We start from the raw sequence: 13,822 nt of genomic DNA on the forward strand, positions 1-13,822 counted from the left end.
TTACTGCATGAACTGTCAATTTAAACTTATTGGTCAAATTGGAAAGCAATACATACTGTAATTTTAACAGATTAATGAAAAAGGATGACAAGTTTTTAAAAGGATATTATTATTTCAAACCTCACTTAATAACGTTTTGTGGAAATTGTGTTGATGTTTTAATTTTGAACAAGTGTGTATATCCATGTGCTTAAAAATCATGTTGGCCATGCTAGAAAGTTGTAGTCTTAAAATAGAATGAAATCGAATGTTTTAATGTGTGTAGCATAAAGTATTTTCTAGAAATAGAGGCTATTATTATTTGGCTATCATGTGGTATCCCTACTCGGCTATTGTTGAACTCGCAGTGGACACACCACCTGTTCACCCACAAACTGAACAATGAAACGGAAAGGAGTTGACCAGTCGCGTGCCAATAGCTTCCAGCAAACCAACACTTCTCTCGGAACTGATGTTATTCATTGCATCAACAGAAGAAATTGTAATACAATTTTCAAAGGAGATGAACAAAAGAAGAAAACTACATTGATCTTCAACGCACGTAACAGGATTAGGGGTCTATTGAATTGCATAACTTTTAAAGACTGTGTAAGAAAGCTGACTTTGGACCATTTCAGTTTGTTTATACGCGATGCGATGCAAAGGCAAAACTCAACACCAACATTACTGACCCAAACAATCATTCAAACATTGAACAACATACTGGGCTTTAAATATAAATAAATACCCCTGTAGGCGAGTTTAAACAACTGAAAAATTAGTTCTTTTTGAAAATTCGAGAAAGTGGGAAGGAAACAAGTTAATAGGTGCTTAATTTACATGATGTTACAGCTCAAGTTCCAAGTAGTATAGAGTGAATGGTTGAGATAACAATTGGATGAACGTGTACCTCCTGGAGAGGGAATGAATGTTTTGTAAAAGAGTGGATACACAAATTATTATGAAATAAAACAACAACATTAAATTTACTTCAGAAGTAGAGTTTGAAGTAAATTAAATTAAAGCATTCTTAGGCTTACAGTTTTTTGTAGTATAGTGAATGATTGAGATAACAATTTGATGAACGTGTAGCCTCCTGGAGAGGGAATGAATGTTTGCAAAAGGAGTGCATTCAAAATTATTATGAAATAAAACAACACAAGAAAAGCTAGTGTTATGAAGTAAATTAAAGGTAATTTTGTTTAGGCTTACAGTTTTTAGTCTAATCATTGTTTCTCTTCTCACACTAAATCTTTCAAGTTCTTATACATTCAAGATCTTGCTTTGAATTCCTTTCTTCCCCCTCTGTTTCTCTTTTGATGTCCTTATACTCAAGTTCATGCTGCCTTTCGTGGATTCAAAACCACATCATCTTTCTTGGTTCTGAGATTAATGCAAAGTTTCTTTGTTCTGTGATCATGTCGCATGTACACTCTTCGCCAACGGTGATCATTCTGTGTGAATCAGGTATTCACCTGTTTGCAATCAGGATGTGAAGAAAGTGTTTTCGTACACAATGTTGGAATGCACCAGTGAAATTGTATTGAATTTGTCCATAGACTAAATTTTTTTTTGTAAACTTTGTATGATATGGGCTGCCATTGATGTCTTGAAGTCATGAAGACACAGCTGGCATCCCCCCTATCTATCTTCCCCTCTCTCTCTGCTCTTTGTATTAATCAACATAACATTCTTCTTGTGTTGATTCTTACAATGACTTTTCTTCCTGATGTATTTGCCACCATCTTTGCTCTTACTTGGTGGTCTGCCAAAGGTAAGTGAATAGTAAACACTTGAATCAGTTTTTCCAAGAAATTGTCTTCCTTAATACTATCTCCTGCATGCTTAATTACATTATGTGGGTTTATATTGTTAAGTAGACGGTAAGTAAGTTTTTGTAAGTACAAAAAATAAATAAGTGTCTTTGAATGTAACAAGGGTAATCTAAAAATGTAGTTTGTTATTACTCTGAGACATTTTTCAAGACAGCTTTTTAGGGCGTCCTTCTCCCCTGCAGGAAATCATACCCACAGCCCCCCCCCCCCCCCAAACACTTCTTCTTCTTTCCCATCTCAGAGTATCTTTCTGCTTATGATCTTTCTGCTTATTTTCTGGGACACACTCCCCATCCCATGACATATTTTTTTGTCATGGATAAAACCAATTTAAGGGAAATGTATGTACGTGTATTGATATGTGTGTCAGAAATAATTACAACTTCTTATGTCTTTAGTGGTTAAAATTTAGTTATTAAGGTAGTAAGCATAGTTAAGCTATATTATGACAGGTTGAGCACACTGGTCCCCGAGCCTTTCCTTTTTCTTTTCTTATACATGTCTCTTCTCAATCTATGGACTCTGGATCTCTTTGTCTAAGATGCACCCCGCAGGACAACTTGCTTTTGTCAGGGGGATAACAAACTCAAGGTAGGTTTTTGTACATGTATGGGTATGTTTACAGTGTCAGAAATATTTACAACTTGTTATGTCTTACATGGTGGTAATATCTTAGGTGTGCTCCGAGTATAAATATTAATGGTTAATATTATGTGTAAGTAGTTAATAAGGTACAAGTATATTGGTATTTAGCACGATAAGTGTAGCCTTTGGTGCAAATTATTGTGCCTTTTTTTATTTTCCCCGATTGGACACCTTTCCTTTCATCCAATAATTATTGTCTCTTGTCCTTAACCTATTGGTGTGAGATACGAGACAATTTCTTTGTGCTGTCATCATCTCTTCTTGAAAATCCTTTCTTCTGTCTGTCTAAGATGCACTTTATGACAACCTGTTTTGTCAGGGATAACCAACTTAAGGTAAGTTTCTGTACATGTATGTGTGTTTATACAGTGTCAGAAATATTTACAACCTGATATGTCTTTCATTCTGGTAATATCTTAGGTGTGCTATGAGTAAAAACAGTATAATTTAATGGTTAATATTTTGTGTAAGTAGTTAATAAGGTACAAGTATATCAGTATTTATTTAGCACGATATGGGTAGTTGTAGACTATGGTGCAAATTATTGTATATATTTGTTTTATTTACTTCCCCATCCCATTTGGACGACTTTCCTTTCTCATCCAATATGTCTCTTGTCCGCAGCTTATCGATGTAAGATAGTTAAGAGACAGTGTCGTCTTATCTTATTTTTCTTATCTTACAATCGTTTCTTCCTTTTCTCTCTATCTATATAGATAGAGGAGAGAAGAAACGTTTCTGAAATAAGAAAAATAGTGATTTTGTAGTCATGGGTAGCCAACACAATGTGAGTGAGCTGTTCATGTATAGGTACACGTTTTGTAATCTGTTATGTGTATTGTATGTTAAACAATATTAGTTTTTAGCATTGGACGATTTTCCTTTCTCGTCCAATGTCTCTATAATTGTCCTTGGCTTATCGATGTGAGATAGTTAAGAGACAGTTTCTTCTTGTCTTATATTTCTTATCTTACAATCGTTTCTTCACTACCCTATCTTTATAGATAGAGAAGAGAAGAGACGTTTATAAAAATAAGAAAAGTATGGATGTTGTTGTCCTGGATTCGCAACACAATGTAAGTGTATGTACATACATGTAGGTACAAATTATTGTAACCTTGTATACGTGTTTTGTATATTTTACAGTAAAAGTTCATTCGTTAATAATTTCTAAGTAAGTTAAAATCAAGTATAATATCAATTATCAAGAATATAAAGCTTGATAATTGAACAAGTGTAGTCTTTCGTTCAAATAATTTGTTTGTTTATTTTATTATTATTTTATTTATGACACACTTCCCTTTTCATCCATGTCACTTGTCCTTCCCTTTTTCTTCCTTCTTTGGCTACCCTGCACAGATCCTATCCCCTGTGCTTGCAAAACCCCATCTTTAGGAATGTGAATTCAGAAAGAAAATAGATGGTGCACAATCTATTTTCTTCCGCGATTCAGATTCTCTTTCTCTGCTACCCTATTTCTTACATTCATTTCCGAATCCTTGGTCTTGCCATGAATCAGGTAAGTGTGTGTGCGAATAAGGAATAAAGGATACTGTTGTTTGGTACGCTTTAGAAAAGGAATCAGAGGAATCAGAGGATAAAGTAAACAGTTTGAGACATCATCACCATCTTCAGTTAAAACGTGCTCGGCTTTCTTTGACATGTTTCTTCCATCTTTCTCTGTCGTTCATTCATTTGATAGATCTTCGAACCTGCATCCACTATATCATCCACCAATCGGTCAATATATGGGCCTTCTTTGGGCGCCCTAGTGTTTGTTTGCTATGGGTGGGTTTCCGAAGTAGAACATCTCCAGCAAGTTCCTCTTTGCTACTCCAGCAAACCGCATTCTTTGTTGTCGAATGGATTTGGTGATTGTTTAGGTCTGCCATGGGTGGGTTACTGAAGTAGAACATCTCCAGCGAGTTCCTCTTTGCTACGCCAGCAAACCGCATTCTTTGTTGTCGAATGGATTTGGTGAATTTTTTTTAACATGCTCGTGTCCAAAAAGAGACAAGAAGGATAAACAATACTTGAATGTGAGCCAGGGAGATACAAAGAAACGGCAACGGTAAACTCTGTCAGGACCACTACTTTGGGAGAGCCCAGCTTTACATTTTGTTCTTTCAAAAGCTAAATAGAGTCATACATTATTTGCTGTATGTTTTAATTAAATAAGTTTGCAAGTAATTATTTCGTTGATTAATAATTAATTAACTTTATAAATGATGTGTGATTTAAAAAGCATGTGATGTGAATTTAATGGATGGGAGATGGATGCACAGTTTGCTGAAAAAAATGGAACTTGGGTTAATTTATTCGACTAAATAATACTCAAATAAAATCTAGGTAAATAAAAAGATGTCCACCAAACATAAAACTCAAAATCAAACATTCACGCACGTTACAACAGCAAACGCATCGCATTGCTAACGCTAAAGCGCAGCTTTTGACAAAAAGATATGAGCCCTTCACTTATTAATTGGATGGAAAACAAGACGAGGTTATCATTCATTTCCTGATGATATACCCTAAACTTTAATTGACTCAGACCAATGATCAAACGTCAGAAATCTTCAGCCTGTGACTCCACGCCCAACAAAGATATCGCCAACATCAGTGTCGAGTCGACCACGCCCATGTATGGGTTTTTCGTTACACCGACCAAAACAGTCGTTCTGCCCCACGCCTATTGGACCAATATATCAGCAGTGGAGATGCGTCAACCATCAAGAAGAATGTAACATTTAACCACGCCCACCAAAAACAATAAATAAACTTGGACGTGACGTGCACGCCACTCAAATACGGCCAAGAAATCATCAATGAGAGCGTGTCTTTTGCCCACCCAGAAGTGAGCATGTGAATGCAACCACACCCTTGAGAAAGGATGACATTAATTTGACTTTATCAATTGGTTATCTAGCTGTTTAGTGGAGTAAAACATGCTATACTAAAGTAGTGTTGCTTGCGTGTCAAAAACTATAAGAGCAGACACATTTATTATGTACACTTTTGAATCTAGTATTAGTTGGTGTTACCATGGAGCTTCCTCCGTGGTGTTACGTAAATCGGTTTGTAATTTTGCCATACTGTTAACTTCAATATGGTCACAACTATAAATGTGTGAATAACTATTGTGTTAATGTTGGCTAAGGCACATAGGACATTATGTGTAATGTTTACAACTCTTCAGAGCCATTGAGTCACCACAGTCGCAATGCATTGTTATCGACGCGGACCGTGACGTCGAGGGCGCACTTGTCACATGGAAACAGCTTCTTCAAAAGGAGAAAACATTTGTATGTATACAAATAGTGAACAGCTGGACGTAAAAAAGAACGTTTTGAACAATGAAGGCAGCAGGACTATCATCTCACTATGACAATCATATCCAATCACAACACTTCGTACAACACCCAAAAACATTTACACGGATAAAACACTAAGTTTATAAATTAATGGTCTTCATTTTTGTTTAAATAAACTAAAACGTGTATGAAGTGAAGGATGAGAATGTGAATGTGGCAGTGTAAATAGTATACGATAATAAATAAAACAGTAAAAGTACTCATTATTTCGTAAACGAATAAAAAAGAAGTTTATAATAGCTGTTGGAAAGTACCTAAAATTATTACCGAATGGTAATTTAAATCGTACAAGGTTCTAGAATGGTCTCTGTGGTACCAAAACATGGGGTTTGTAAGAGATCTTCAAAAGCGTCTTTGCTGTTTAATCTACCAGCCTTGGAAGAAGGTGTGAAGGGCTGCCAGGTTGGCGCAGTGGTGTATTTTATCGACCTTCACCTCTAGGACCCTGGTTCGAATCACGCAAGGGTCACAACGTGGATTAGGTTTTCAGTCTCTACTCCTTAGGTTTGCCATGATTTCATTCTCTGGGGTTTTCCTCTCACAAACTGAAACCTCTTTCCTTGTCTTCTTTCCATTTGGTTCTTGACTAGTACAGTGATTGAGTTCACCTGTTTTTCTTGAGAGTCCTTGCTTCAAAATCAGAAGGGGTAAAAACGAAATGAATGACGGGTCTGAGGAATATTGATGGAGATAACTTCAAGTGCTTTTGTCTGCTCAACTGTTTACATTGTGCTAGTCTATTTCTGTATATTGTAGGTAGTATTTTATTAAAGAGTAAAGGCAAATATCGGTCTTCAAAAAGTAGGCCTATGTATTAACGTAAAATAAAAACACAAGGGTGCGTGCAGTGTGAATGTTTGGTGGGTTGGTTGTTTCGACTGATTGGTAACATTTACTAATTTAATTTAACTGTTAATTAATAGTTGTTTTAAACCAATACTAAAATCATTCAGTCAAACATTATTTCATAAAAAAAACACATTTCATCGTCAACACGCGTGGCAAGCGAATAATTACAGAGGAAAGGAACAATGCAGATCAAGGATTAACTTTATGTCTTTTGGACCAATTTGTCAATGAGGAATTACTCGATGGATTTAAACATCAGGAAAATCACCACGATGTGCCAATGAACATAGCTTGTACTGCTTTGCTTCGGATTTAAGACATGGACACATTTCAATTATACTGAATAATTATGTGGATACCGGCAATGGATATACCTCACTGGATAAAATATACCTCGGATAACCTCACTGGATATACCTCACTGGATATACCTCACTGGATATACCTCACTGGATATACCTCACTGGATATACCTCTCTGGGCCAAGGGCCTACCTCGCTGCAAGTACCGTATTACAGCGCCCACAATCTGTGTATAAACCACCAAGTCTTCGTTGAGAAAGAACAGCACAACACGAACAAAATTATTGTACAGTATAACGGTGTATCAAACAAAATAATTATGGTATGTTATAGTTTTTATAGTTTAATTTAATTACGTAGTGAACAGTTATTTCCATGGCAACCACAAACAGGTGAACAACTAATCGGGACATTTGGATGTGAGCAGTTCCTCAGCCTTCAACAATGAAGTCAAAACGGCAAACAAATCTTCAAACGAGAACCTGGAATTGACAACACACGAGGACACTATTGCAAGAGTGGTTTCTTTTAATGAACTTTGACTTTATAGAAAGTAACAGAAATGCCAGTCGATAAGGACAGTGGCAAGGACAATTTCCAAAGTGTATTCCGCACCCCGAACAAGCTAGACGATCAAGCGCATAACAAAAAACGTATGAACATTCAACACCTTTAAATTTGAAACAGTCATGAAAACGCTAAGAAAAACATAAACAACATATAAAAATTGTTGTCGTTGATAAATTTAACAGAAGTTTAAACAACAAAAAGTTTGCGAGACATCAGATGAGTGGAAAGAGATGGGTTTCGTGTGCTAGTGTGTAACAAGACAATAAATAAATAAACTTGGGTAAAATAATAAGTAATGTAAACTTAAGAATTCGGTCAGAGTAGGTTGAGGTTGTTATTGGTCGGACTCGCTCAAGGAAGGATGTCTGTCTTTGTAGTCAAGTTGTAAATCACCTCGTCTCCTCTTGACAAGGATTGTATTCCTCATCCTGAAGAATGGATAGTCTGACTACTTCTTCACAACTTTTTCTTTCTATGTCACAGTTCTTAAACTCTTTTCTTATACTTTCTTCTTCCTTTGAGAACAAGTGTACAAGTGTCTTTCGTCTTGTCAAAGGGAGAGGACATCTTCAAGATGAACAGGGATGCGAGCTTGACTAATGTGGGATACAACTTTCACTCGCATACCACAGGGAAACTCATCCCATTGCATTATTGTCAAGCTTGGAAAATCAATGTAAACAAGGCTGACAATACATGCCTCCGAAACAAAAAGTAACCAATTTGCAAAAGGAAAACGTCATCTTGTGGCACAGAGTCACCTGGAATTTTGGGGCTTGTACTTCCTCTTGGTTTAATGTACTATATTAACTATAATTTAGGTCTAGTTTAAACCTAACAAATCTTGGAGTGAGAACTTGATACGAAACGAGTGAGTGATTCAGATGAAATGGCTGAATCAGCTGAATGAATTATGATTGGTTGAAGGTGGGAGTGTGATCGAAATAGTCAACGAACTCATTGGGACGGGGGGGGGGGGGGATAGGTAACTAATCAAATTTACACTATTATACCTTTACAAACATCAAACATAACTCATTCAGTCAAACAGACAACAACGTCCTTGCGCTAACACGTGACATCACTTAGAGTTTGCGCATTGCGAACGGGAATCAAAAACATTACGTCATCACATGAGCACTGCGCATGAGTCTCAATGGACCAATCAGGATTGCGACTAAGAGGATTCCGAATCAACTAATGAATACCCATCACCCGCTCTTGAAACTGGAATTAAAAACATTACCTCATCGCGTGTGCCTCAATGGATGCACCAATCAGGATCGCGACTGAGGGGATTCAGCGTCAACTCATGAATAACCATCACCCGCTATGGAAGTTCACGATACTGTCCTTTGGATGAATGTGGATAAGTGATTGGACTATGAAGGACCTTACTGTATGGAATATCGAAATGTGTGTGGTCGAGGTTTGTTAACACATAATGTGAGAAATGCTAACTAATTGGAAAGTTATAACATTAAGCAATGCAAGGATAATGTATTGTGAAAAGGGTGAAAGTAATAAAAAAGTGATTTGTATTTTAACTAGGAAAGGAAAATAGTTGTCGTTCATTACAGTATATATGAGGGAGGACGAAGCGGCGTCTCTGAAAATTGCGGTAAAATAAATAAAATAAAATAAAATAAATTGAAAAAATAAAATAAATAAAATAAAATTGCACAAACAAAATAATCTAACATCTGGAGAATGTGGCCAGCTATTCGCACAGCGTACAGTAGGCCTACTCTATACCGGAAATACCAGCTTGGGAAAACAACAGCATCATTGGTCAAGGAACAGTGTACTTTATCGAATTCAAGGTAATTAATTTAACGAATGTTTCAGTTATCTTATAGGCCTAACTTTAGCCTTTGGATTTTCTAAATAATTATTCCCAGTAGGCCTAGGGTATTTTTATATCACAGTTACAGGCTTAGTTTATAGTGGAAAGCATAGGCATAATAATTGAGACGGTTTGATTTTTATTTTCTCTTTTCTTTTCAAGAATGATTCATTTTGAAAAGGAAATAACAATAATTATAAATTGATCATGACCATAATTATAGGTGATTTAAAACCGGAAAATAAATGTGTGGGGAAATGGGGCCGTTTGAAAAATATTATTATTATTTTTATTATTAGGCCTAAAGGATTTTAGAAATGATTTTGGTCAAAACAATAGTGTTGTAGTTTGTACACTATTAAAACTTGCCAATCACTAAATAATAATTATAAATTTTATTATACATTTTGAAGGATAGGCCTATCTTAAAAGATCAATCGAACAACAATTGTTTGCAAACTCAGAAAAATTGACGATCCCAAGTGATTTTTTTTTTTTGGGTCGTGACTTCAGACTTCGCTACCTTATAATAGGAGTAGGATCGGGACAATAACACATACAAAACAATAACACCAGGAGGACAGCGCGCCATCATGCGTCCAATCCTGACCAACTTTGTTTATGTTACGGGGTCAGCGCTGGTATCCGGCTCATTATGTATGTAATTTTATGTGGGCTATTAGATATCAGTGCCAATGAAGACGGTAAAACACGTGTGACATCCCTGGGATCTAGAGCCAAGAAAAAGGATGCTGCAAGAACGCATCACTGAACATCATCTGCTAAAGCCTAACTAAAGGGTTATGTAAACATCCGCCATTGCGTTTACTTTGTAGGTGGTGATAGGCAGGAGTAGCCTAACAATTCAAAGGACGGTTTTCAACTGCATACATTTTGCGGACTGGCATTGAATTTGGATATCGGCAAATTAATTAAAGGTTGGTGTTTTTGATTAATCGTAATTAATTAATCATTAATGAATAATGTAATGGAACAAGTTAAATAAAGTATGGTAGAAACAACGGAACGTAGGCGGCGCCTCCATATCATAATTATTTAGAGAATCACACTGGATTCACCAACTCAAGACAGTAAAACCCTTTGGACTTAACATAAACACTGGTGTTAAATAACTTCTCATTACCCTCCACTTCACTTCTGCCTAAGAACTCATGTTGTATATATTCTGTACATAAAGTATAAATTAACCTAGTTTAAAGTTGTTTTTATAAATTCATCACTGTAACTATCTGATGTAAGTAACCCCCCCCCTTTTTTTCCACAGGTCCCTCATACCTATTTTTAAAATCATCATACCTTTGATCTTGCTATTCTTATTAATTGACCATTGTTAGTTGCATCATGATGCAACTTGCTCTCCAATCCTACCCTTTCATGTCTCCCTCCATTGTTGTCGAACAATACATTTACCACTTTTATGGTCCAGTAACCCTTCCTTTCATTCTAAACATCCTTTGTCCTCGCCACTTCACTCCTATTGGTTCATAGCCCCCAATATTGTTTCTGAAATAGGAACTTTGATTGGCTGTTATTTTCCCGCTTCTTTCTGTATCCTTTCCTTAATCCCTTTCCCCCTCCCTTTTTCTATAAATGGATATGTATTTGTTTGTACTTGTCTTATGCCTCTGAAGAAGGTCCGGATTGGATCGAAAGCTAAGGCCATCTACCCTATTCATTATAATTATTAATTATTATATAAATTACAAAAACAAATATTTTAAAATTAGGGCCTAGTTAATTATTTATCATTTATGAATATTTAATTTTTGTAATGTATGCTTAAATATTGCATTTCATTTATTGTTTGTGCATTTGTGTGGTAATCAACGCATCTATGAATGATCTAATTTTCTTCCTCCATGCTATGAATGATCTTGTCTTGTCCCATCAGTCATATGTCACACTTTTTAACATTTAAAATGACTTATTTTTAGGATACATCTACACGATACAGAAATACAACAAATGTAATTTTAATTTTGGGACACTAGCAGTAGCACTGTAAGTGTAACAGTAATAGTATGCAAGTCAAAGTCTGAGTCTTAAAAATGTAATTTGATTCAGGTTCCGAGTCTTCGTACTGTTAAGAAATAGCAATAACTTTTACAAGTTTAACGCACACATCCACCGATAGAGTGACCAACCAAGGTGCCTTACATACTTACAAATTTATAGGTACATGGAAAACAATGATCATAATTATTACATTGAGTGAGAAAAGGCCTGAGACACAAGAGTTTCAAGCTGAGATTTAAAAGTACTTAAGGAACAAGGCTATGTTTAAATTACATAACAATAACAACAGTGGCTTCTCAACATAGAGCACTCAGGTCTGTCGTGCATGACGCTTGTAAAAAATTCATTGATCATTTTTACTCGAGTCTGAGTTGTGTTCTGAGTCAGGGTTTGATATGAATCTCCAAATTGTAATAATAAACAAGTTCTATGAGATGTATTCCTGAAGATGGTATCGAGCGAGCGGCAAAGAGGGATCGAAATATACTCTCTTACAGTTGAAGGCGTCATTTCAGCAAGCAAACATTTCCCTTGAGATTAGATGCCTACCAATACCTGTAGCAATAATGTTTACTTAGGTCCCCAACCTGCTCGATATTTTGACGCCATTTGATTAATTTGTGGGGTCAGGATCACACTGCGAGTGCAATAATTCAGTGGTTGGTTTTGCATTGACACTTGTAACTGATCAAGTCTGTGTTGTAAGAGCAAGTTGAATCAATATGTATCTTGCATACGTAGAACATGTACTTACTTGAAACGGCTGCAATCTATACTACAGTGCAGGTGCAGAAATTCTTTCTGAATATGAAGGCAGACCTAGTTCAAATTTCTTTAAAAAAATATCATATCTTGAGTGCACACAGTTTGATTGCTGAGCAGCTTTTCAGATTCTTATGTTCGGCAGTCCAGGCCTGATGCTTCGCTGCAGACAACAATTTTTGTTTGTACATGTACATTTCTTACTTTCCCACTTGACTTTTTTTGGGAGGTCATTCTATCAGAAAACAAAAACAAAAAACTTTATGATCGAAACGTTGAGTTGAAACCAAGGGTTCTTGTCTGATGAACCACCCCAACTCATTTATAGATAGTCATTACATGGTGTTTCCGCAAACCTTTCCATTAGGACCTATACAACACTTTATTTCATTAGAAATCAATGAAATGTTGGTGGAAATGAATCTCCAAAGATTGCGGCTTGAACATTTGGGCACTGCTACACCCATGTGTTAAATCATTATTATAAAACTATTATTATCTGGTCATTACTCTAAAAATAAATGGCCATCTATCTCAAGACACATAGGCCCTACCTGTACAATGTAAGAACTTACACGGAAGCACTACAGCTGCTGTTAATTAATAATGAATAGCATGTTGAGAAACTTGAAGGGAATTTGGGTTTAGATTGTGTATCATGTCAATCCAATAAAAGGAACGTAACTAGGCCCTATAAAAATTGGTTTTGCTAGCAAAGAATTTGATGGCAGTGTAAGCACTTTATGTAATCGACCAAATTACAGAAACTGACACACCTGTAGAAGTTTGAGATCGATCGGCCATCTGGGTCACTCAAGAATAGTTAAAAATAGATAACAAATTTTGCATGCATTGATGCCAAAACAAAAATTAATAAAATGCTCACTGAGCGATAAACTCCAAAACGCGAAATTAGATTATTTGTTTCTCATCAAATATGAAATTACAGACAAAAATATTTCAAGGGATATTTGTTTGCTATCATCATCATTAGACTATGTAAGTTTTATGTAAATCTGTGATCTTCACGATTTTGGTTTCTTACCAATTCTGTAACGTTCTTTTAAGGATAATGTTCCTGTGTGATTACCAAAATAATGTTGAATGATATTGAATCACAACCTCTTTGAATTTTAACTTTTTGACTTGCTCAAAAAATTCCTCTGGTGAATGTAGACTCCTGAAAAACAATTATGAATTTGTCTTTAAAAAAATACATTTTGCACTGCAAGCTACCTGACAATGTACATGAGGCCTAGGTATTACTTACTACATCTAATTATGTGTGCATACTATGTGTGCTGTTTTGTTCATTATGTGAGCATATCAGATCTGTCATGTCTGTAGTGGAGCATACAGGGAGAAATTCAAGGAGTGAAATAAAATACAGGTTTTGTAATCTGAGGTCTTTGTTTACTCATTCTGCCAGATCTTTTAATTTAAAGAAAATGTTTTTTTATATCGAATAAACTAAGCGGACAGTATACCCCCAAAATCAAGTTCCATTTTAAAAACCATTTCAATGAACGTAATAGGTAAATAAACGCAGATGCCAGCATATCTGCATGATCAATGCTGAACATCTTGGCTCAGGGTAATGACTTGCAATCACAAGGTTGTGGGTTC

General features: G+C 35.8%; 1 protein-coding gene across 2 annotated transcripts in view; it reads left to right on the forward strand.

The window, feature by feature from the left end:
- The first annotated feature begins 10,099 nt into the window (after positions 1 to 10,099).
- Positions 10,100 to 13,822, forward strand: part of LOC117302224 (endothelin-converting enzyme 2-like) — a 47,278-nt gene continuing 43,555 nt past the window's right edge. For both annotated transcript variants that reach the window (XM_033786055.1, XM_033786056.1), the window contains exon 1: positions 10,100 to 10,335. The gene's annotated coding sequence lies outside the window, so the exon portion shown is untranslated. The remainder of the gene's footprint in view (positions 10,336 to 13,822) is intronic.

This window comes from Asterias rubens, chromosome 18 (genome assembly GCF_902459465.1).
Source record: "Asterias rubens chromosome 18, eAstRub1.3, whole genome shotgun sequence".
Taxonomy (NCBI): Eukaryota; Metazoa; Echinodermata; class Asteroidea; order Forcipulatida; family Asteriidae; genus Asterias; species Asterias rubens.